The sequence below is a fragment of the Taeniopygia guttata genome, chromosome 5 (genome assembly GCF_048771995.1).
Source record: "Taeniopygia guttata chromosome 5, bTaeGut7.mat, whole genome shotgun sequence".
Lineage (NCBI taxonomy): Eukaryota > Metazoa > Chordata > Aves > Passeriformes > Estrildidae > Taeniopygia > Taeniopygia guttata.
The window spans coordinates 46,690,904-46,717,434 of NC_133030.1; the positions used below are offsets into that span (position 1 = coordinate 46,690,904).

At 36.5% G+C, this 26,531-nt stretch overlaps 1 long non-coding RNA gene across 11 annotated transcripts in view; it reads right to left on the reverse strand.

Annotated features, from left to right (window-relative positions):
* The window catches only part of LOC115495576 (uncharacterized), a 251,868-nt gene that overhangs the window by 133,237 nt on the left and 92,100 nt on the right, over positions 1-26,531 (reverse strand). The window lies entirely within an intron of this gene.

Below are 26,531 nucleotides of genomic sequence, written 5' to 3' on the forward strand. Positions count from 1 at the left end.
ATATTTTGTGTGAGTGAATGTTTTCACTCTGAGGTTTAAAAAGTTCACTCTGAGCTTTTCCTATTGCTAGGGAAACCATCACACTTTGCCTCACATCATTAAAGAGCTTAACTTTGCCAAATCTTGATCCTGGTGCAAATCACACTGTGCTCAGAAAGGAAGAAAGCTAATAACAAAAATGAGGAAGCTAATAATAAAAACACTGTAATAAGATAAGAAGCAAATTAATGAGGAAGGCAAGAAGATTGTGTTAAAAGAAATACTATAAAAGTAATTTCAAATTTCACATATTTTTCTAGGAGTTGCCTGTTGTGTAACGCTACATACTTTATTCATCTAAATACAGCCTAAATTTTCAACAGATGCAGTTTAGCACAGCTTCAAATATTGCAATGAGTGTTATAATTCTAAGAATTATGGGATACCTGAACCACCTAGACATTTCTCTTGAATCACTGTAGCACTGTAGAGCTACATTTCGAGACCACATCTGGTCTGGGATGGAGTTCTGCAGATGGGACTTTGGTTAATATATGTAATGCATTGGCGATAACATACAGAGATCTGGACCAGAGGTACCAGAGCAACTCTTTCTCTTTACACCATCAGGAGTTCATAAATAGTCAGGAAATGGAACCAACTCAAATAGTATTTTTAATGAAGTTTCTGCTTTCCTTTTAACATCAGAAGTGTAAAGTCAGGTAAATACATTATTAAGATAATAAAATTTCTATGTACCAACTTTCCTGAAGCAAAATTAGATAGATTTTCCTCCAATTATATGAAACTTTGGATGAATCTGATTGCAAAACTTCTGCCTTTGTAAGGAGACACTTATGGCAGTCAGATATTATACTCCTCTTTCCAGACTTCTCGTGTTTGCTGATCAAAAATTTGCTTGAGCTACATGGTAAGGCAGAATCAAGGAATCATAATGCCTTTTTTCTTCATAACTTTCACTGAAGTGTTATAGGCAAATTTGTATTAGGAATCACCTCTTTGCACTTTTCACTGTGAAAACTAATATGATACATTCATATACAGATCCTGCACTGCCTTTGATATTCCTCTAAGACTATTATATATTGTATATATTAAATTCAGTAAGTGTGAGCAAAATCAGAATTTTTTTCTCTGTTAAAATATGATTTTGTTTTCTTTTCATGTCCTTTCTCACCCTACATCAATTCAGCCACTGGAAACTCTCTGTAATCTTAGCTTGACACCTGAATAGAATTAGAAAGTAGAAAATTCATGGGAGGACAAAAAATAACTATTATATTATCAGCTGCTTCATTAGATAGCTAGTTATCAGTGTAAGCTGTGGTGCACAGGAAACCTCCTGCTGCTTTTTGGGCCTGCTGCTGATAGCACTGACTTTGTCCCCTTCGTATGCCTCCTTAGAAATTTCCAACTTAAAAATGCTGCTACTGTCTTGCTACACTTGCTCACCTCTGCAAGTGTATTTATAAGTACAAAAAAGACACTTCCTTTTCTCATCATCTATAAAGAAGATGACCTTCACAGTTTTCTAGTAGTGAACAAAAGGATGTGTGGCATCCATAGAAAAGAAGGAAAGTGGATTAACTGGAAAGATTCTGAAAGGTCTCTTACCCTGATTATCCAGGTTACAGCAAAGCAACTTTTTTGGTGTTTATGTAAACCCTAAGAATAAAGTGAGACAAGAGCAACAAACCCTTTTCTTGTTCATCTGTGATTAGATCATCTAATAGTGTGACAATGTTATCAATTATTATTTGCATTTCACTTAACTTGAAGTATGGGACCTGAGCCCTCTTGTTCTAAAAACAGCAAAAGCCAAGTCTTTCTAAAGAATATCATCTGTCTAAAGTGCTAGGAGCATGAAGCATGGAGCAGGAAAACAGACATAAAGGTATGTGAAATATCTTTCCTATGACTGCAAAGGCATTTTAGTAGTTCACATGTGGGTCTGTACCAGTTCTAAAAATAGGATGAGGAAGTAGGAGAGGGTCAGAAATCTATCTCTGAGTGGGAGAAAGTGTGCGAAGCAGAATAAGAACTCCAACCAGCCTTTTTCTCCCATTCCCCTCCAGGGTGCCCTAATGAAAGATGCAACATTTGTTATGAGCCACAGAAAAGGAACGGGTGCACAGGAGGTGAATGGGGCCAAAGTTTCCCTGCAGTTCACAGTCCACATACTGTGGCTGTCAGCTAAGTTCTCCTCCATCTGACTACCCCTCTCTGTATATAATAATAATTTGAGTGAATTTATATGGAATAAATGCCTGTGTATGTACTTGAAGATCAAACTTGCTGAGCAGAGAGCAGTGTCCACAGTTAATGCATTTGAAGATGCTGGAACAGCAATATAAATGCACATAGATTGTAGAAGCTTTAGGGATCACTGCCTGTGGAGGAAACAATGTGGCCACAGTGTCTATCAGCAGCTACAGATGGAATGTAAGGATCTCAGGGTGTAAGGATTTGAGGCACAATGGAAGAGAATGGAACAATAGTGTTACACTCAAGATAGCGGGAATCTGGATTGCAGGGATTTGGGAATGAAAGTGAGTTGTGCTGTGCTTGTGTTGGCAGTGGAGGGAGACATGAGAAAGGAGCATTACTCCCTAGGGAGACAAATTAACACAATTATCAAGTGTCTTTACAGAGTGTCTTTTAGAATTTGGATCTTTCATTGTCCCTCATTCTGATCACAGTTGAAAACACCCACACTATCTAATTTACCATAAAATTAAGGGGCTAATAGATCAGACCAGACTGACCAAGAAGAGCCTGTAATTAATTATCTCCTGTGAGAATTATAAGAGATTATGATGACTGTGGTATGTTATCATATGTGTGTTTACATCACCTGAATTTAAAAATATTTGTTTTAATTGTTGCTTGCTGATATAGCACATAAACCTTCATGCCCTGAAGGTATGGATACTCTTTAAACACTGAACACTAAGCAGTACCCAGAAGTAAATCTTCCAAATTGTCTGTGATTGAATGAAGACCTAAACAAGACTACATACACAACTAGCTCAGCCCCTATGGAATATTTTGCTAAATGTTAACATGCACGGCAAAATATTGACGGACTATCAAAATATTTTTTGTTAAAATTCCACACTTTCCTGACAATCAGAAATGCTGCTTGGCTTGATTCCTCATAGATCCTGTGAGATTTTTCACTTTGCCCTAACATGACACTTAGGATAATTGCAATAAGTCTGTTGCTAGATGCAGAACTAACTGATTGATCCATTGGCATATTTAAAGAGACACCAGACAAGCAGCAGCAGGTATTCTCTTTGCATGCATTTATACAGCCTTATAAACTCATTGATGTTTGATTTGTATGTCTCACTGGCATATGAATCAATGATTATAAACTCAAACCAAGTATTACTAATACCCAGCTTCTGTTATGACATATTGTGATAAAGAGAGAGGCTTATAACCCACATTTTGTGCTACTTTGACTTTGCAAGATCTCTCCACACTTTATGTATCTGTTAAGCCAACAGAAATATTTTAGTCCATAGACTATGAAGCTGTCAAGTACAAAATATATAAATACTGGGGTTTGGTTCTTGATTCTTCTGATCAGTTGCAAAAAAACTAGAGCTCATGTTAGCAAGGAAGAGGTCTATGTTTTTCTCTAATAAGATTAAAAAAATTCCATACAAGTTTGGATGTCCTTTGGGCACAACACGGTGTAGCTATATTCATTTTCTTTTGTTGTACCCTCAAGTGTAATCATTCAATGATATGCTTGTTCTTCTTTTACATTAGAGATATTTGCTATGAATTTGTGTGCTTAAAAGTTCCATGTTCATAAGAGAGTGATATTCTCTCATTTTTTTAACATGAAATATTAATTTTAAGGGTGAAACTGCAAATGTTCCCTGATGAATAGAGCATTAATGAAATACGCAGAGTACCATGTACAAATGACTGTGACTCCAGTGATATGTGCACACAGACAGCTTGGCCTAGATTCATTCTACTTAGCTGCTTTAATGTACATGACTAAATTAAGAGCATGATTGCTGTAGGCTGTGTGGCTAATGGAGAGAAATGAGCTGTTTCAGATGTTTCTTTAAAGCATATGAAATCTGAATCAGGCTCTGAATGTGCCTCTTCCCACTGAACAGAACCTCAGGCAACCAGATGTTCAATTTAGGACTAAGTATCTAATGCTAAGATGTTATTCAATTTACGGTGGGAAGACCTTGGACCAAGGTTGTTACATATTATTTATATAGCACATAGGATCAGTCTTCTGATAGAAAGACAGAGTGACGCCTCTGGAACTTGACAGCAAGAGTCTTAGTTAAGTGGAAGGGAAAAATAAGCCAGGTGGGAATGAATAGCCATACCTAGTTTGAAAATATATGACTGATGTCCCCTGGAAGAAAAATGAAACATCATTATGTCACATCTTCTATGTGTTAGGATAAAAGCAGAGGTATGACAAGTGAGATTATTTGGAATTTCAAAAGGGTACATACCTTTGTGCATCCTACTCTGAGGATAACTAGATTTTTCTGGACAGCTTCACTGTGGTGCACATTCTACTGCATCAGAGTAATTTTCTGAAAAATCCTGCTTTTATGTTATTTTAAGTATCCTAAACCATGTATTTGAATAATATAGGAATTTGAAGAATTAGTTTTGTATCTATGGCACAGTACTTATTCTTCACCAGTTGGTGGGTGTTCTTTACCTGGTTTCCCATCTTCAGTGATCCTATTCAGTACATAGCTGGAAATAAGGAAATTTAAATCAAATTGCCAGGGATGAGGTTACAGTAAAAGAAAATAAAGCTTGACCCATTTCTAGAAAGGCAAAGTTGCTTCACATGATGATAAACTTGGACCCAGATCAAATTCCCATTTGACAGAATGGAGCCTATATATATGTATATATTTATATATATATGTGTGTGTGTACATATCTGTATATGTATATATATATATATATATGTATATATATATATATATATATATGTATATGTATATGTATATATATATATATATGTGTGTGTGTGTGTGTACATATCTGTATATGTATATATATATATATATATATATATTACAAGAAAGTGATATTGAGGTACTTCTTAAAGATTTGGACAATTTTAGATTCACATATGTGATTACATTTTTAGTTGTACAAAGGAATTTCTGCGCCATTCCATATTACGTTAGGAGGCCTTCAAATCATTGGGGTTTTTTATGGTTGTATGATATAATATATGACTGGAATTTTTTTCCAAAAGATTCTTTACTTACTTCACTTGAATTTCATTGGTGTTTTTATGAACTTTAAGCTCACCTTCAGATGTTATTTAGCTAGCTCTATTGGCAGTTACGTGTAGAACAGGAATGCTAGTATTCAGTTGCTGTTAACTTTTCCTGATTTCCTGGATGCTTAATCTACAGTGGTCCTGCTTCTCTGGGCAAAGTGTCCATATGGTAAAACTTAAGTTTTTTATACATGTGGGAGAAGAATGGGAGTAGCCCATACACAAACATTTGCAAAAAAATATAGATATTTTTTGGCAGACCAGACACACAGAGAGAATTTTTTTCACATCAACCCTTTTCATGAAGTTTTACATTTCATTAATTTACAAAAATTTCATTAATACATGTACATTTATCAGTAAAAGCTCTGCCTTTCAAACAGTCTGATATGTCTGAATTATTCATCTGCTCCAAAGGCTTCCTTCCACTTAAAACCTTTTTTAAAATATATTTCCTCTTTCTAAATTTTAAGGAATATCTTCTGGCGTCCTTCCAATATCCTTGATTTAACACTTGTCTGAAGGTTTTGTGTCACAACATGATCCAGATCTGTCTCCAGATAGGATTAATCTCTTCATATCAGTCAAGAATATCTTGTGGAGTGGCCAGAAGGTGGCAACAATATAGTTCTTTTAGGAAGATGACAGGTAAAGGGGAAAGTGGTGATTAAACAGTTGTACCTTCTGGTTCTGCGCATAAACTCTTAGATCAGTAATCCAAGTTTGTGATTTATTATCCCAGGAGATACTCCTGGTTGTGAACTCAATCAGTAAATTAAATATCTATACTGAATGATACCATATGTATAGAACTCCACTCTTGCAGTATTTGTCAATGTCCCAAGAGACTTCCAAGAAATATTTAATTATATATTAAAAAATAAAAGGGAAAAAAAAGGAGGGAAAAAAAAAAAACCCCAAAAAAAAGAAAGTGGTGCAAGAGACATTATCCTACAGACTTGTGGACATGATTTGCATCCATCTGAATCTCACTGAGAATCTAGTCACTACTCTTTTACATGTCACCAGTACATGGTTTGCATTGCTGAATTGTCCTGCCTTTTGGGTTTTTTAAAACCTTACCGAAGATAGGCAAAATGGGTTTGGAAACAAAAAAAAAAAAAAAAAAATTATGGCTCTTGCTTCTTTAAAACTGAGAAGTGTCTTAGAGATGACCAGAAGGGTTCCAAAGCGTACAGCTTATGGCACTGGTCTTTATTGCCCCAGGCTATCAGATCTACCCATGCTACCCTGGAATCCAGGTTGGATCTTAATTAAGATACCTGATAATAGAAATCTTAAATCTTAGATCTAGGAAGTACTTAAGCTGTTCACACATTAAGACCAGAAGAATCTTCTAAAGACATCATTCTGGCAAATGCAAAAATGGACGTAAGTCTTACAAACTCCTAACAACAACCATGGGTTTTTTTGGTTTTGTTTTTCTTTTTCTCCCTTAAATATTCACGACACTTCAACAAGCACAGATTGGTTTCTCAATTATGGTTCAAATACTATTTCAGCATGCTTTGGGTAAATCCTGAAGTTCTGAATCAATAGAGCTTTAAGTTTTCAGTGCCAGTCACAGAAAACACCATTAATGGTGACAATGTTGATGAAAAAAACCCCACAGTCTTAAATTAAATGTGTACTTTGGGCGTTAGTATTATGCAAATACCATAGTTAAGATTGACAGTAAGGATGGTCAGGGTCCTGAAGATCATGACATAGAAGGGAAGGCCAAAGGAATTGTCTTCATAAAAACTTAAAGTTAGGGGAGGTCTTACTGCTGAGTACAGCTGTACAATGGGAGACTTGAGAAGGCAAAGTTTTTTAGAAGTAAACAGTGATAACAAGAGAAGCAATATGCAGAAGTTACAAGAAGGAAAATTCTGAGAGGATATTAGCATTTCCTCCTCTCCCTCTTCAACCCTTTGGAAGAAGTCAAATCTCCTTCTTTGGAGACATTCAGAACTCAATTGGACAAGACCATGAGCAACCTCTGTTAATTGACACTGTTTTAGTCTGAGGTTAGATTGGATGTCTCAGGGAGTTCCTTCCATATGACGTGATTCTGTAAGTTCTGGAGCAAATTATGGATGCTAAGTGCACAGACTTTACATTGGAGAATAATATGTGTGGGAGGGATAACCATATTAATCCTATACTGTTTTCTTACCCCTTACTGAATATTTGTGTACCTTTCATAAGATTTTCTGCTTTTTATTACAGGCAACCTAGACTCCAAAGCCAGTAGCTATACTTCACATCAAAATCAAGCTGTCAGTTTCATTTATTGAGAAAATACAGCAAACAGGAAAGTGCTACAAGCACAGTTTGTGAGACATAAGTATAGTGAAGTTATGCAGCAGCTTCAATTAAAATAAAATATTTTAGCTATAATGCTTTGCTGTGTATTTTGCCACATATTTGGTAATGCATAAGGTAGTTCCATGTCCTTTTGCAATGCTGATTTTTTTTTTCTTAAATGTTGTATATGCATTCATATATACACTTATAGACATATATGAACTTCCATCTCCAGATGCAAGATATTCTTCAGAATAGGTACAATATCTGAATACTATTCATGATAAGACTATTTGGGTAAAATCCAAGCATACTGTATTTTATGATTCATAATCATACCCATTCAAGCATGTTAGTGGCTTTAATGAAATTTAGCTCATGTAGAGGGCTTGTACTGTCAGTGGTACAGCTTTTCAAGTGATGAGATGTCAATAGCTGTCATATACTCTTAAATTACATTTAGTCACTTGTGAGCTTATACTTCATATATGCCATTTTTCTCCGTTTTGACCAGGGAAAGATTGTCTGATGCTAGAGCTAATTCTGCCAAGGTTTACATCAGAGTAAAATTTCTGTGCCACCAAACTAATTCTGAATGAGTTTTATTGCTGGAATATTATCAGAAGGATAGGAGATCTAGGCTGGACTGGTAGTTTTAGCTTCCAAATTCAAAGACAAGCTAATATTTATTTCCCAGTTAGAGTCAAACAATATTTTGCCTTGGTTGTTTAAAGAATCAACAGTATCATTCACATTTTCCCTTTCATCCCTATACAGTGCCTTTTTTCACTCAAATTTACTTGTAGAGCAGGAACATGAGACAAAATGAGATCTAAACTGGGTTTTTATGGGTTTTTTAGAGTTCAAATGCCTATCCTTTGCTCTTAAATCATTTAGCTCCTTCTCTGAACTCCAAAGTAGTTAAAAAACCCCAAACCTGCAAAACACCCAAACCCAAAAACTCAACCCCTGAACTTGTTTTTATAACATAAAGTAGTAGATTCTGCCAAAAATTACATACTCTCATTAGGGATTTCTCCTTATTTAGATCATAACAATAATTTCAGACAAATTTTCTTCAAATATGGAAAAACAGGACAGTGTTGAAGCCACAAAGGGAGGGTTCATATTAATCTCTTTGTCTCGCTATTTTTTCTTCATATTTTGGCTTGACAAAATCTTCCAGATCTGTAAATCATTACAGGACTTTTTTATATCGTATTAGCCACATCAAATGCTATGATAACATAAATGGCAAGGCTTTTAAGATACTAATGCAGGAGTAACATGGCCCAAAGGGCCATAAATAAATTTAGTCAGTGCCAAAAATGAATACAGGTCTGGGGAAAAAAAGTCTTTATTTTGGAATTTCATGTTTCCTTCCTGCTTAGAACATTATTATTCTTGGCTGAGTATTTATGACTATTCTGTTGTATGTCAATGGATATATTGATGTACATGAATCTGAACTTGTCCTCAGAGGATAACATACAGGCAAACACAGAGACACTTTTCCTTTCGGCTTTACTTTTCCCATGTGATTAATTATCTTTGTTATGCTATGAGGCAATATTACTGCAAATAGGTGGAACAAATGCAGTCATATTTGGAAAACCCTCCCTTTTCTGCAAACCAACAAGCCACAAGAAACTCACTAACACTGCTGTGCATGAATTTAAAAGGGTTGCCACTAAGTCCTGTGCCAATTTAATTTTTATTTATTTATATAATAGATATTATTCAATATGGAAATATACAATTTTGACAGGATATTAGAATCTGTACTCCCTGATCGCTTTCTACCTCCATAATCAAGCATTTTAAACTGCAGAAAGGAGCAAAGCCCTCTGATTTAAATTATTTCAATCCATCTGTGTAAAAAGACATGACAAATGCAAATATTCATGGCTAGATAGGTGCCATGACAAATGTTCTAGTTATTGTAATAAGTTTATTTGAAACACATGGCTTGGTTTTAATACATTCAGTCTCTCAGAACCTGAGCAAACTATTCCAATTTCATAAATAAAATACCTAAAATAGTTCATTATTTTGAAAAATCCATGTAATAAAATACACTTATAGATAAGTATATATTGTATTGACTATGCAAAAGAGATGAGTAATAAGGTCTTTACAAACAAAGTTATATGCATTCTTTGTGGAGATTAATGAAAATATTTACTTAAGAATATGGCTCTTTAATAGGTATCTGAATGAAACTCACGTTTTATTTCTGCTATGAAATATATTGTGAATTTCTACCACTTAATACAAGTCTGTAAAAGAAACTAAACAATTGTAATTATCTTTATGCTAAGAAAACTTCATACATTTCAGAGGTGTTTAGCATATACACCTGCAGGCAGCTCAAGCAGTTCATTGCTAATCCAGACACAATTCAGTCAGCTGCAATTTGCTATATACACTGAGAAAACAGCTGCCAGTGTAGGCATGGCTTCCTTCCAGGATATCTCTCTAGATCTGTATGAGAAACATAGGATAACCATAGGACTATCTGAGAGATATAGTGTCTCTTAAAGGCTAGCCTGGTTCTCATAGTAATATTACTGAATTTAAGTGATATTAGTCTAATATTGAGAAGAAAAATAAACCCTTCAATTCTTTAGTTGCAGTGAGATGCTGCTCTGTCTGGATATAGTGACAATATGGATGCAGGAGCTGCACTGAAGAGCAGATATTTCTTTTTCCCATGATCTTCTTGACAGCTGGAAACTAGAACTCACTTGGTGTATCCATGTATCTACCTGAACAGAGACTATGGCACCTCTACTCATATATGCATGATGCTAGCAAATGTGGTATTTCACTCTACACATGTGATGATGTACACATGTGTGATGATATTATAAACACATATGTGATATTACATACACATATGTGATGATATTAAAAAAGGAAAATAAGATGAAAGGACGACTTTTCCAGGTCAGACTGAAAGGGACCATCTATCCAAATCTAATTTTTAGAATAGGAGAATGGATGATAATAGATAATGGGAGAAGGATAGACAGCCTGTAGCAGTATTTTCTTCAATTCTCCCCACACTAGTAGGTTGGAATTCCACAAGATAGGTGGAATGTCACAGTCCTCACAGCTAACCATTGTTGTAATTAATAACCCTAGATGAAGGCTTTTTTCCTCAGAAATATATCTAGATATTTTTGAAATTTTTATCCTCTGCAAGTTCTTGTATCAAAGACTAACTATTCACATATTCCTCCTTTTGTCATTTTCATACCATCAATTTTTATTTTCATTACTACCTAGTTATTTTATTCAAAACGAAAGTGTTGGTCTGTATGAATTAGAAATCTATTCCCTACGTACCTGATCCTTTCCATGCTGAAGAGTTTATTTGGTTGTGGTTTTTTTTTTTTTTTTTTTTTGGACAAGGGAAAACCAGAAATTCAGGCAGTGTTCAGTAGAAGGAATATAGGTAGAGGCATAAGCTTGCTAGGAGATAGAAGAAGTGACTTTTTTTCTGTTTGTCTAGACACAAATGCAGAGAGGTTTTATCCATTATCAGTGATCCTAAGCACTATTTTAAAATAGAAGTAAGAATTATCTTCAGGTGTGGCCTTACTGTAAAATTTGGTAGATTCAAGCAGGAATTCAGTGGCAGGGATTTAGGCAGGACTTGTGAAAAGGTTAATTAGTTTGCTCAAGCCTACAACTTTGAAACGGCAAACTTTCCACCATAGGTTGTTGAAAACAAAATCCTGAACCTATCCTACTTTATTTACAATGTTTCATCTATGAGCATTCAATAAACACAGACTTGCTGAGAACAGGAAATTGAATGTGCTAGGTTGAAAATTAATCATTAAAAATCATAAAACCGACTTCCTGCCTTATCATGAAAATGTAATCATTACAGATCTGAGAAGCCTAGGACTTCCTTCAAGCTAACAAAGAAAATTGCTTATAAGAAAAACCTGTTTTGAAAGCAAGGAAAAGATGATTATGTTAGTCCTAATTTACGCTGAAGATGGGCATATATGCTGACACATACCTTAAACAGATCAGATGAGAAATAGCACAACTGAAATATATTAACATATGATATTATACAGACAATTATACGGAAAGCGTGTGACTAAACCCCATATTTTCCATTAAGTTGTGGATCAAATGTAAGTATTCCTCAGTTCATCTCTGGTCTTTCTTTAGAAAACCTTTCCAGAATTTATCCTTATTGGAAATGTAATATGCTATTTTACAGAATGGTAGAATATCCTCATTTGCAAGGGATAAGGTTACCAGGAGCTGAATGAGACAAACTGGCCTGTAGTTTCCAGGGTCCTCCTTCTTAACTTTCTTGAAAATCAGGACCATATCACCAGCTTCGATTCAGCTGGGGCCTCTCTGGATTCCCACAGCTTCCTCATGAGGGGAAGCAGCAGGGGAGGCACTGATCTCTTCTCCCTGGTGAAGAGTTGCAGAACCCAAAGGAATGGCCTGGAGTTGTGTCAGGGAAAGTTTAGGTTGTCTATCAGAAAAAGTTTTTTCACCCAGAGGGTGGTTGGGCACTGGAACAGGCTCCCTGGGGAAGTGGTCACAGTACCAAGAGAGTTCAAGAAACATTTGGTCAATCCTCTTGGGCATTGCTCTGATTCTGTGATGAGATGTCCCCTAAGTGCTCTTTTCTTTAGGCTGAAAATCCCAAGTGGCCTCAGTAGCTCCTTGTATGGCTTCCCTCTTTTTAAGAATTTATTATAGCATCACCAAACACTGAGGGTTAGTAAACACAGTAGCCTGCACTCTAATAAAGTTAGAATCACCTTTTATCATTCTAGGCAGATAAAGACGATTAAAAAAAAAAAAATTGGCTGCTATTGTGCAGCTATTCTTCCAAAAAATCAAAACAATGATGGCTCCCAGTAGTTGTCTAGTAGCAATTCCTCTCTTCCTATACAAGGCAATGAGAAGCTAGCAACAATCTTTCTCCACCTCCTACACAGGTTCTATGCAGTCTTTGAAATCTCCAGATTTAGTAGTCTGCTGGAAAATCTCTGTTTCTGGTCTTATGATCTCCCAGTGCCCAGACTCATTCTGCTTATGAAATTTTAGCTGGTGTCTTCATAGTATATGGATTTATGGCTCTTTTCCCTCAAATACTTGATGTGTATCAAAACAGCAACATACTTTGCCATCATGTCAGGCCAAACACGAATAGCCAAAGTTATTATTGATTTTTTAATGTGCCGTGGCTGCAAGTAATGTCAACGGGTCTCATGGGAGACACTTTTCAGTATCTGCATTATGGTTCTGCAGATGGAAAGTGGGAGGTAGCTTTCTTACAGGTCCTCTTTAAGGGTGGTATAAATATAGGTTTCAGCAGGACATATGCATCTGTCTGTGATTAATTGTAGCTAGATAAAAGAAACTCCCTAATTCATGGCATTTGGGTTCTGGCTCTGATTTCAGACTACAGAACAAACTGAAGCCTTCACATCTTTAAACCCTTCTTCAATTTGAGATATTTGTAAACAGAATGTTGGCAGAAACTTATTTTAAGAAATCCAAAACAGTCATACTTGATACCATCAAAGTGAGATTATGTATATATGTTCAGAAGGATATATCCTCCTCAGCAAGCTTCTCAGTACACATAGGCATCGCAGCTCTGGAGGAGTTTGAAAGCCTTCTTGTCTCCCCTGTGCTCATGAGTTGCCAAACTGTCAGTGCTTGCTTTTGTTCAGCTGTATGAACTCAGTGCGTTATTGGTTTGAAGATAAACTTCTTACCAATAAGGTCATTATCTGTGTTTTTAATATTTGTTAAAAACCTATTTATTTGTACCATTGCTTGTTTTCAGATCAATGGTCATACATTCTAGCAGACTGCTGGGGCTTTAAACACTTGATTTTATTTTAAATACATTTTACTTTATTTTGGATGAAAACATCTTACTGGGACATGAACTGTGTGATAAAACCATGCATTTTTCAACTCATCAGAATCACCAGATGAACAAAAGATCTGCAGCCCTTTTAAAGAAACCTATTAGCTAGAAGTTTTTCAAAAGTCAAAGATTTATTAGTCAGATGGGAAAGGTTATTTTTTTTAGATTCGTTTAATAATGTACAAGTGTTTAGGAATTTTAGATGGTCCTTAGACCCTTACCCTCCTTTAGAATAAAGTTACTTGTTATCTCATTGAGGCACACATAAATACACATACACTGAGCCCATTAATTTTGTGATTTTCTAGAGAAAACTATACAACTTTGCAGACTTCTCCAGCTGTTCCATAGTTGGTGGAAAAGAAGATATCATAGCACTTATAGAGAGATTTGAGTGGTATTTCCTAAAGAAATCAATACCAGCAGTATGGCTTAGCTGTGTCTCCAATCAATGAAACAACAATTTCTTCAGCCTCTCTCTTTTATTTAAGGGAGGTACTTGGAGTTCCGGGCTCCCACAGGTTGAAACTCGATCTTAATTTTTTCCTCTCTTTTCTTTTAAAAACAATCTCCTCTCCTTTCTTTTAAAAACAATATCTGTTTTAAACATTCTGTCATCCTAGGCTGTACCTTGTACAGTCCATTCCTCCACATTTTCCCCAGCTGCTGAAAGAATACACATAGATCCAGAATGACCCATGCAATCCCACGTAGCAGAGCATACAGTTTGTGCATAACTGCTTCTCCTCTTCAGCAAGACAGTGCCAGCTATACTCAATGAGCCGAGACGTTTAACAGTTTTTGGAGATGAACAGCAGCATCTGGGAGAAAACTAATTGAATCTTGCAGGGTTCTTTATTTTGTTTTAGTCTAGCTTTCACCCTGCTGATATTACTGAAACCACTGCATTTAGAGCTAGGAATTTTAATACCAAATTAGGGGATGGCAGAGAATGACAGCAACAATAATTAAATAACTGTGATTATAGTGGGAAGATGACTTAAATGCAGCTGATAAACTGGGTTAGAAGGAAGGATATTTATGCAAATATATGGGAAATGCAGAAAAGAGAACTATCCTTCTCTGCAGGGCTCATGTCCTTTCACATGCTACCTGACAAGATCCTTTGAAACTATGACTTTATAAATGTTAATCCTGTGAAGAGAAAGGTTACATTACGAAGACTAACAGTAAATGAAGGGAAATTTGGCATGCATCAGAGCACTCCAAATAATGTTTGTCATACTGATGTCAAATCTGAAGTAATCCATTATTTAGTACGTGTATAACACTACTATTTTAGAGATTGTTTGGATTGCAGAAACTTTTTGGCCTAAGGCAACTCAAGTGGCCCCAGAAACCTGATATTACATTTCAAACAGACTTTCCCTATATATGGATATAAGCCAGATGACCTTTACTGAACACAAGCTTTTTCATTTGTGATAAGAAAACAATTGAATTGACCCAATGATTTAAAATTTAAATATATAGACAAAAGTGGGTTTTTTTTCCAAACTTCTGCACAGGATTTGAAATTACTCTGCCATCCCCTGATGATTTTCACTGAGACAGTTTAAAATAGCTAAGAGAGGAAAAGGTCCATGATACAGAAAGTGTTTTTATTTAAAAAAATAGCATACCAGCTAACAAAAACTCCAAACTAAACCAAATCAATCAAACAAACAAAAAATCTTTCCCAAGCCTTCAAGGCTGAAAAGATACATGTCATTTTGCACATGGTTTATCACTGAAACCTTACTGAATACATTAGGATGAATTGCTGTGAGGCTATAGATAAAGAAATAGAGGGAAAAAAGAAATATTTTTTTTTTAATTTCTATCTCTTCAGAAAGCAGAGAGAATTTGGAAACAATCAGAAGTATACATCAAAGTCTGTGATTTTAAGTAAACATCTGTCTAGAAAGAATATAAGAAAATTTAAAGCCATTTACTAAAAATCCTTTTCCATGCTTTGGTAACATATTAAAGTTTGAGACTTGGGAAGTATGGTAGCCCGTTGCTAAAGCTGCTTTCCTCACACTTCTTGGTCATTATTCTTTGGTCATGGGTGTGCATACCCAATGTTCTTATACATTTCTGCTATCCAGACTCCTGATTTTATGGCTTGTTGTTTAAATTTTATTCCTTTTGCCTTCCAGTCAAACCCTCTGTTCTAATTTTGGTTCCTTTAGGAGTGTCCTATATTACTCCTGAACTAAAATTGCTCTGTATAAAACCCCCCACTTATTTATAGAAATAACCCACCCCAATTTACTTATATAAAGAAAGATAATATTCAAATTTAATTATTTTTTGAGAATTTGAATAGATAAAAATGTTACTAGAGACAATGTGAAATAATAAGGTAAATAAAATTCAATGTAATATTTGGATTCTATCTCCTAGGTACTATTAGCACAGGTTTCCATTGTTGTAAGGTTGAATTGACAAAACCAGGTTCACTAATAGTACTGATGTTGAAAATCTCATGATTACACTCAGATATTACATCTTAAGAAGTTATTTCTATTATAATTCATAGCAGAATGGAACTATGATAATCTCTTCACCTATTACTGATTATTACTCAGTAATGTTTATAAAGGAATTTCTTCTTGCAGAAACTGTAATTTACTGCACAGAATTTTTCTCAGCAGCTCCCTTTTTTAAAACATCATACTCAAAAAGGAAATGCATATTTCACAAAAATGTAACTACAAGTATTCATAGTACTGCTACTGCTTTGTATCACTGATCACTCATCATATTGATCAACCATTGTAAAGAGTGGTAACAACAAAAGACATTAGGCTACCTATTAAATACTTACAACTTTCTGAATTTGAAGACCAAATTCTGATTTAGATGCTGATAAACATCCTTTAGTTAGGTTAATTCCTGGCATCAGGAATCAGGGAATTATCCTTGCTAAATTTAGACCTATCCCCCTAATCATAAGAAAAATATTGAAAATCATAAAGAAAATTGAGGCTCAGTTTTTGAAAAACAACTTTATAATCTGAGAGTTCTTAGTTAAAATTACTGTGTAAATTCAAGAGATTTTTCATGAAGTGTGGAATTTTAGAAAGAATCTTGTTACTTCGTAAAGCATTCTATTTCAAGTTATTGATTAATTTTATACTATTCTAACCAAATATGCAATCTGATTTCTTAGAAAGTTACTTAGATGTCAGGGTAAGTAATGGTTTCTTTTGTAAATTAAGCTGTGATGATCTGTATGACAATTCAGAAACTTTTAGCTAGAAAAGTTTTCACCATATTTTCAGTATTACCCAGACATTTTTTTAAAATAGATGGAGCATTTCAAACAGTGGAGGAATGATATTTTTGATTTGAAATTGACATCTCTACCTGGATGAAATTTGATAGTGAGATAGACATAATCATAAAGAAGCATCCTGACTTTGAATAACAAACAGGGTCATTTCTGCAAATTAGAGACAAGTTTTGAGAGAAGATTAACATCAGAATTAAACCTGTAATGTAAATGGCCTCAGGAAAAGCAAATTAATCTTAACTAAGAAATATGAAGCCTGTATTGGCAGTAGTTATGATTTTAAACCAAACCACCTGCCAAGGCCTCATTCTCTCAGTCAATTCCATTTTCTTCAATTAGATATAAACAGATAAAGCCCAAAGGATTTTAGCAAGGAGATAAATGTTAACTAATCAAGTCTGAAATAACGTCTGAGCTCTTCTTTGTCACTTGTCTCCTTGAGCATCTGGTCTCAGCTACTGCTACATTGTTAGTGAACAATGAGAGGAGGAAGTTCAGAGCAGTGATTTATGCAATAGCTCGTTTAGCAATTCTATTTGCATCTGACTGTATTTAAAGAACAAGACAGCCTTCATGGCATGAAAAAATCTGACTGCAGAAACTGGGCAAGAGTCAGTAATATTTATAATGCTTTTGCAGTAACAAACTTAGAGTTTTCCTGTGCTTTCTTCTTGGAAACACATATTCTTCCTGGGAGCATTCCTGGGAATGAAAAGTTAAGAGCAGGAATCTATTTTTGGAAAGCATTACCCTCTCTAGGTTTTGGCGTTAACCCTTAAATAAAGATAAGCAGAGAGGAAGAGCTTCCTGGTAAAAGACCTTTCAGATAACAAAATATTTGTAACCAATCCAGAAACTCTACAAAGGCCATTTGCTCTAGATTGTATGGTGCCTAAATACACAAACCCCTTAAAAATTAAACATTTAATCAAGTAATGGGGGACTGTTAAAATAATCAACATGGCAATGCCTTCTTATTGAAAAAACTACTCAACTGTAGAGGAAAGAAAACTGAAAGAAAAAATAATCACCTTGGAGGCATTTTAAAATGATGATGAAGTTCAAAATTAATGAAGTTTAAACTGGACTTCTACCTGGAAGTCCACCTGGACTACAGAGCAAAAAATTTCTCAAAGTGTAAGAAATTATACGCAGAAAAGATTTTATACAATAAGCTTGCAAAACTTTGCTTCAAGGAAAAACAAAGCATATACATTTTTTCTCTCTTCTTAGCCAAGAGATTCAATCTGGCTATCTGGATTCAATCTCTTCTGTTTAGCACTAGGATATGCAGTTATCTTGATGCAAACTCCCTACCTTCATTTCAAGCTGATTAGACATGACAGCAGTTTCAATCTCAAAGCCATACAGCAGTGTTAATACACAGTGAGGTCCAGGATGATGAGTCCTTCTAAAAGGAGGTGATCTTTTGCCTCCTGCTGGTTAGCATACATTTATTGATCCAACAAATGAGAAAAAAGTTCTTAACCTCTGGAGCTTATAGCCATAATTTCAGTTTTAAAGAAAAGCGTGCTCTGCCTACCCGATTAAAACCAAAAGTATGAAAGGCCTCATCATTTCTCTGTTTCAGCCAGTGCAATATGGGAAGGCCAGTGAGAAAATGAAGAATAAGGAATCTTACTACATCCTGCAGCTCAGTGATACCTCTGTAAAGCATGGACTCTGACTCTGATCCTTGTATTCCCACTGCATGCTCCGTATACTCTCCATTTCAGTGTCAGTGTACAAAATACTTCTCTTTGGAAACATGACTTGGGAGCACTGCAAGCTCCTTTGGCCTCCAGTCCAACCTGGCTCTGATCAACTCCTACCATGGCAGTTTAGGCACATTATGATGTGTCCTTCTGAAGTCAGTAAACTGCATTCAGACACACACTCCTCACCTTATTACTGCTCCAATACCATTAGAAAATTACAATAATCACTCCTTGATACCCCCAGAAGCCTTCAGATCTATATGGGGTACAGTTTGAGTCTTCCTAATTCCACACAGCTGCACAATTCCTTTTTTTCAGCCTAGGTGTAATTAGATCCCAGCAGCTGCAGGGCAAGAGCTGTCACTCCACTGTGACAGTATCCAGACCAAGTGTTACCTGCCCTATGAAATACAAAAGTTCTTCCCTTTGATTCTTTTCACTGAGGGTAAAATAAAGACTTGAGATAATCCCAAAGCAGTCAGAACCTCGGAATAATACCTTTGCTCTAATTACATGTTTATTTTAACTGACATAGAGGTTTTGACCTTTAACCAACCACCTTATCAGGAACAGGCTCCTTATAATTAAAAGATGTCATGACTGGTTTGAGTTCATTTTAAAATTAGACTTTTAGGTTAGAACTAGAAGGGAGGAGTCAAAATCAGTGAATTTTGAATAAATAGGCATTAAAAGACTCTATACCAACAGCTTTTATACATGAAGCAGAATGGATATGGCAGAAGGGCAGTGGAATTGAGCAGTGCACAATTATTTCAGTAAAAATAATATGACCGCTGTATATTTTATTAGGTAAGTTGAATACAGACTATTCAAGCTTTGGCTTGAGAACTGTTCTCTTGGAACCATGTAAGGATTTTTTTCAAATTACTTCAAGACTAAATATGTTTTTGTGGTTTCTGATATACCTTAAGGGCACTTTTTGCTCCATTTGGCATGCAGGAGGGAGGTGAGAAATGTAGAAAATAAGCATAAAAGTTGAAATATAGAGGATATCTTTGAAGGAAGAAAGTTATTAAAAAGCATTGCTTGTGTCTGGTCCTCTGGAATGGCCCAAAACTGAGACACTTAAACCAGCTTATAAATTGAATTTAATACATTATATTAATACATTTTAAAGGACATTTTTTTCTGTGCTTTTGTAGTGGTTTGACCCTGGCTGTAGGCCAGGTGCCCACCAAAGCTGCTCTATCACTTTTCCATCCTCATCTTGCCAGAGGAGAGAAACACAATGAAAAAATTGTGGGCTGACATTACAGTCATGGGCTAAACAGACTTGACCCAGGATAAAAGAATTCAATTTATTACCATAGCTTTCAAAGCAAAGTATGATAATAAGATATAAAACCAGGTCTTAAAAGCACCTCCCTCGTACCCTTCCCTTTTATTCTTGGCTCAGTTCGACTCCCAGTTTTTCTACCTCCTCCCCACCAGTGGTACACGTGAATGGGAAATGAAGAATGAGGATTCTGGTCAGTTTATCATTCGTGTCTGCCACTGCTTCCTCCTCACCCTACACCCCTGCACCAGTGTGGAGTGGTGTTTCCCAAGGCTCCGTATTGGTGCCAGTCCTGTTTAATATTTTATTCAATGATTTGGACAAGGGGATCAAGTGTTCCCTCAGACAGTTCACAGCCAGCATTATGTTAGGCAGGAGTGTTGATCTGCTGGAGAGTAGGAGGGCTCTACAGAGGGATCTGAGCAGGCTGGATTCATGGGTCAAGGTCAATTGTGTGAGTTTTAATAAGGCAAAGTGTAAAGTCCTGCACCTGGGTCCCAGCAACCCCGTGCAGAGTTACAGGCTTGGGGACCAATGATGGAAAGTGTCTCAGCAGAAAAGGATTTGAGGATGCTGGTTAACAAATATGAGCCAGCATGTGCCCAGCTGGCCAAAAAGGTCAATGGCATCCTGACCAGTATCAGCAACAGTGTGCCCAGCAGGACCAGGAAAGTGATGATTTCCCTGTACTTGCCACTGTTGAGGCTGTGCCTTGAATTCTGTGCTCAGTTCTGGTCCACTCAGGGCAAGACAAACATTGAGGTGCTAGAATGTGTCCAGAGAAGGACAACAGAGGTCATGACAAGTCTGGAGTGAAAGTCATATGAGGAGTGGCTGAGGGAGCTGAGAGTGTTTTGCCTGGAGAAAAGGAGGCTGAAGGGAACCTTTATCACCCTCTGCAACTACCTGAAAGAAAGCAGGATGGGGAATGGCCTCTAATGCAGACATCCAGTGACAGGATGAGAGGACATAGCCTCAAACTGAGCCAGACAAACTCAGCGTGGATATCAGGAAAAGTTTTTCCACTGGAAGGACTGTCAAGCATTGGAAGAGGCTGTTCAGGGGGCTGATCAAATCACAATCTATGGATGCGCTCAATAAGCTACTGTGTGCTAAGGTTTAGTTGGCATAATGGTATTTGGTAAATGGTTGAATCTGGTCTTAGAGGTTTTTTCAACCTTAATTATTCTATGATTGTATCAACTTCTCCAACATGAGTCCTTCCCACAGGCTGCTGTTCCTTGCGAACTGCTCCAGCCTGGTCCCTCCCATGGCTTGTAGTCTTTCAGGCATGGTCTGATGCAGCATGAGTCCCCTGGGGTGCACAAGTCATCCCAGCAAGCCCCCTCCAATGTGGGATCATCTCCCTATAGCCACAGGTCCTGTGAGGAGCCTGCTCCAGCACAGGCTTCCCAGAGTGCCACAATGTCCTTCAGGCTTCCACCTGCTCCTCTGCAGGCTCCAGGTGGATCCCTGTTCCTGTATGGAGCCCCAAGGCCTGCAGGGGCACAGCTGTTTTACCGTGGTCTTCACCATGGGCTGCAGGGGACTCTCAGATCCAACCCTGGAGCACTTCTTGTCCTTGTTCTGCACTGACCTTGTGTCTTCAGAGTTATTTCTCACATATACTCACTCTTCTCTTCTCTGGCTGGTATTTTCTTCTATGCACTAAGCTGTTGTGTTTATTTAATTCTTATATGTATTATCCCAGAGGTTCTACCACAATTAGTGATGAGCTGTGCCTTGGCTAATGGTGAATCCATCAGTCATCTTGCATTCATTCTCTTGTACATAGGTGAAGCTTCTGGCATCTTTGCAAAAAAGACATATTTGCAGAACTCCACTACCAAACCTTGCCACACAAACCCAATTCATCTGTATACCCTCTTTTCTGACACTGAACACACAAAATGATTTTTTAGAAAGGAAGTGGAATGGTCTCAGAATTATAGTTCAAGGATATCCATTTTTCCAAATTGCAATGTTAAGTTTATTATGGTAAAATTGAAACTAAAAAAGTTACATTTAAGGCAGTCTGGATATATAATTTTTTGCTCTAGTAGATTTCTGAGTAAAATGAACTTTTTTTTTAAAGCAGAAAATAGCCTCTTATTTTCACTGATACAGCCACTCTGGAAAATCAAATCATTAATTTATTTGCGAAATGTGTTCTACTTAAAATTGAATATCTTATTTTTCATAAAAATTCCACACTTGGTATTGAATAAACTATTAGAATAATTGCATAGAGTGACTAATGGTCAATTGCTTTGGAATATCTATCAATTACCAGGTCAAACACCTACTGTGAACAATATGACCTACTGTCCCATATAATCAGTTTATAGATGTTTTGATTCTTGCTGATTTTATGTTAACTATATGAAGTGCCATTCATAAGTTGGTCACTGTTATGAAAGGCAATGAAATTTAATTTCCTAGAAGTTGTGATCACAGCAAAGATTTAATTCTCTTCTAGTTATACACCACGGCCCATATTATACTGAGATGACCTCTTCTACAGGGATCACTATTTCAACATCTTCATTTTCCAAAACAAGTTATTGACAAGGATGCCTATTTCTCTATCCTGCAGCACAGTGATGGCATAGTAGAGATATTTTACCTCAGCACTTGAGTGGGCAAAGGGATGTGCACTTGCAGCTACGAGTCATGAATGTGATAGAAAAAGAAACAGGATAAGCCCAAGGATGAGCAAATAGGTTAAAAACTGATAATGCTGTTAGGGAAGAAAGAATTTTAAAATATGTTAAACCGCAAGGAAGTAGAGTTCTGATAAGGATGTGAGGGGATATAAAAGCTGATTTGTAGTCCACCTTGTTCTTCCCTTTGAATGTGAGAAGTGAGGTATATCAAACTTGTGGCGAATATGCTTAGCTGGACAGTGATGAGTCATCTAGAAAAAGGTGGCTATTTTGAGTATGTTATTTTGTGATAAGTAGACAAAGTGAGGCTTGCTTATTTTTCTTTAACCAATATTTTTGATAAACTTTTGTAACAGTTAATATGAAATCTCTTCATGTAATTTACCGACTGATTTTGTAAGAATTTTAGTGTAGCTTGCATAGAGAATGCTTTGGCTGGGAAACATCAAAGCATACCACAAAATGATGATAAGCCTAAAATAAGAGTGAAAAAGTATGCTCTGATAGTGCCTAGCACCCCATTACATATTATGGGCTGTGAATAAAAAGGTCACTGAATATAAGCAAATATCAAATGCAAGTGATTGCACACATTTCTTTAAGACAGAAAACAGTGAATGTTCTTACAATCCCCATTGATGAAGAATTACCAAAAATACACATAATTTTCACATTAGAAAACCAAAGAAGGAGATAATTTCCATTAAAGTCTAAAGCAGTCAATGTTTGGGATAAAGAAAAACTATTCCTAAAAAGTCTATTAATTTTGGTGTCACTAAGTATTTGTAAATCATGATTCAACCTCCACTAGCTATGTAAAAAGGTATATTAGTAATTCTGTGCTTGTCATATTTCCACTGTGCTCATCTGTTCATCACCAAGGTAGGCAAGTGCTGGAGGTAGCAGTACTGAAGCAAGTGTTTAAAAGAATAGCAGCATAGCAGAGAAGCACAAGGAAGGGCAGTATTAGTTGTAAGTACATCATACCTCGAAGACAGGATATTTAGAAAATTATGACAGAATAGAGAAGCAAAAGCTTAGTTTTTATACATGTGTATATATGAATCAGTGTTAAACAAGAAATGTATCTATGCAAATAATCAAGGTTAAAAAATAATTCGTCTCTCATGATAAAATTCACATGGATTTTTCTCACCATTGCACTGTAACTCTGTTTTCTTTGTCACTGAACAGCAGTAATTTGCTGGCAAATAATCTTTTTTATACCTGTGTCTGTAGGAAAAATTTCTGGGGATGATAGACAAAATATATATCAGAATTATCATAGCCACAGAGTAATCATAACTATAGCTGGCTAAAACATGCAATGCCCAGTTCATGAAAGATAAAGAGGAGCTTACGTTAGTTCCCATAAGATGAAAACCCCAAAGTTATAGTTCCTCATGGATAGAAAGGCTAATAAAAACTTGCATAACCTCATCAGAACTGGAAGGTCCCTGGCAGTAATGGGCTCCTCAGGCCCTACTGCTTTTGGTGAAACTGATTTTCTCTTCAGTACCCTGTTTGGCATGCTTTGAAAGTGACAGGCCAATTTCACTGTGCACCATCATTCCCTGCTTCCCCACTCTCTTCTCCTGTTGCCATGCATGAAATGAAACAACTGCCTCACAAGCCTCTCAGACTCTGGCTTTTCAGCCCTTCTCTGGTCCCTAGACTTACTCCACCCATTTGGCAATTTGCTCAATGTATTTGCTCCATGAAGGACCCTTAACTTCCTTCCCCTGTACATCTGTTAGCTCGCTTCCAGATCCAATGACCTTAGAAACACTGTGCCCTAGCATGGAAAACAAAACTCTTGGCATGGACTACCAGGATGGAAAACTTTGTCAGTCTGGAAACCTACCTGGAAGTGAACATAAAATTGATGGACTCAAGATATCTTTAAAAAACAAACATGGTTGTTTTTGAGATTAAAATTTACTTACATAGAAAATAAATCTTTGATTCTAATTACAGTAATGATGCTAAGGTAAAAGACAATTTCCACAACCAACTATAATAATGTTTGGGTTTTTTTTTTCAGAAAACATCTTCAGTCCATCAAAACCCAAGCAAAGCTATTCAGGTGGTTAGTTTTATTTTTCTCTTCTCTTAGTTTCTTTTAGTAATGTAGCTAAGCATTGAGACATCTCTCCTCTCCTCTCCTCTCCTCTCCTCTCCTCTCCTCTCCTCTCCTCTCCTCTCCTCTCCTCTCCTCTCCTCTCCTCTCCTCTCCTCTCCTCTCCTCTCCTCTCCTCTCCTCTCCTCTCCTCTCCTCTCCTCTCCTCTCCTCTCCTCTCCTCTCCTCTCCTCTCCTCTCCTCTCCTCTCCTCTCCTCTCCTCTCCTCTCCTCTCCTCTCCTCTCCTCTCCTCTCCTCTCCTCTCCTCTCCTCTCCTCTCCTCTCCTCTCCTCTCCTCTCCTCTCCTCTCCTCTCCTCTCCTCTCCTCTCCTCTCCTCTCCTCTCCTCTCCTCTCCTCTCCTCTCCTCTCCTCTCCTCTCCTCTCCTCTCCTCTCCTCTCCTCTCCTCTCCTCTCCTCTCCTCTCCTCTCCTCTCCTCTCCTCTCCTCTCCTCTCCTCTCCTCTCCTCTCCTCTCCTCTCCTCTCCTCTCCTCTCCTCTCCTCTCCTCTCCTCTCCTCTCCTCTCCTCTCCTCTCCTCTCCTCTCCTCTCCTCTCCTCTCCTCTCCTCTCCTCTCCTCTCCTCTCCTCTCCTCTCCTCTCCTCTCCTCTCCTCTCCTCTCCTCCTCTCTCCCTTTTCCTGCCTATATTGTGTTCCACATTCACCCTCACTAACACCACTTCCTTTTCATTCTTGCAACAGATGTAAAGCTAAGCTGCAAAGAGAACAACTAATTGCAATAAAGACAACTCCTGTTAATTTATGTGGGAACACGGTCCTTAAGTGTGATTATTTGCTATTTTGAGAAACTTTGCTGTCACATTTTGCTGCTTCTTAAACATGTTCAAAAAGTAATGTGATTATCTGGAAAATTACTAAACTAAGGAGCATCCTTTTATTCAGAAATTATGTCTGAATTTTGAAAATTATAGTTTAAAATATTACTTTAAATTATATGTCAAGATAAATCAGAACAATTGTAACAGTAGATGCAATATAAAACTTAGGCTTACTTTACAAAGAAGCTTACTATATGACTGCATATATGAATGGCATGTTCATATAAGATTTATTGTTATCTTGTGAGTTGGATAGCTCAGGCAATGTGGTAATTTTAAGCTATAGCTATCCAGGATATGTATATGCTGGCTATATATATATATATATATATATATATGTATAGGTATATGTATATGTATATATATATGTATATGCATATATATACAAGATGAAAATATATGTAAAACATGTACAGAGAAAAAGAAACAAAAGGAAAGAGAAAGAAGGAGAGTGTGTATGATAGGCTAAATCATAGGCTAAAACAGTCTGGAAGGAGAAAAGCATTGGAAAAACAGAGATGAAAAAAATATATTGTCCCTCCAGCAGTTTTTCTATTTTTGCAAGTGTTTTTAATAATTTTGATGATTTTCATAACACTGAATCTTTAATAAAGTCAGTGAAGTTACCTTGACATGGAACAACCATTAAATTAGATGAGAATGATATTTTCCCAAGTGTGGTAAGAAAGGCTATATTTCATACAAGTACTTGAAAACATAACATATTTAACAATTAATTAAGAATGACATTCAAAGAATTGTCCAAAATCTCTAGTACTGGTTCTTAGTATTTCATTATATTCAGCAAAGTTTTCACTTCATAAATTATTAAATGATAATATTATGAAAATATCACTGAAATTCGAAATTTAATTTACTATTCAGTAGCAACTATTCCTTCAGTTAAAAATCTTTAAGTCTTATGTCTGGGGAAAAGGGAAAGAAAGATTAACATGATACTTAAGGACCCTGAATGGATGCAGCTTTGTGGTCTATCAAAATTGCAGAACACCTCAACTCAAATTTGCTAATGGCGTGAAAAAAAAAAAAAAAT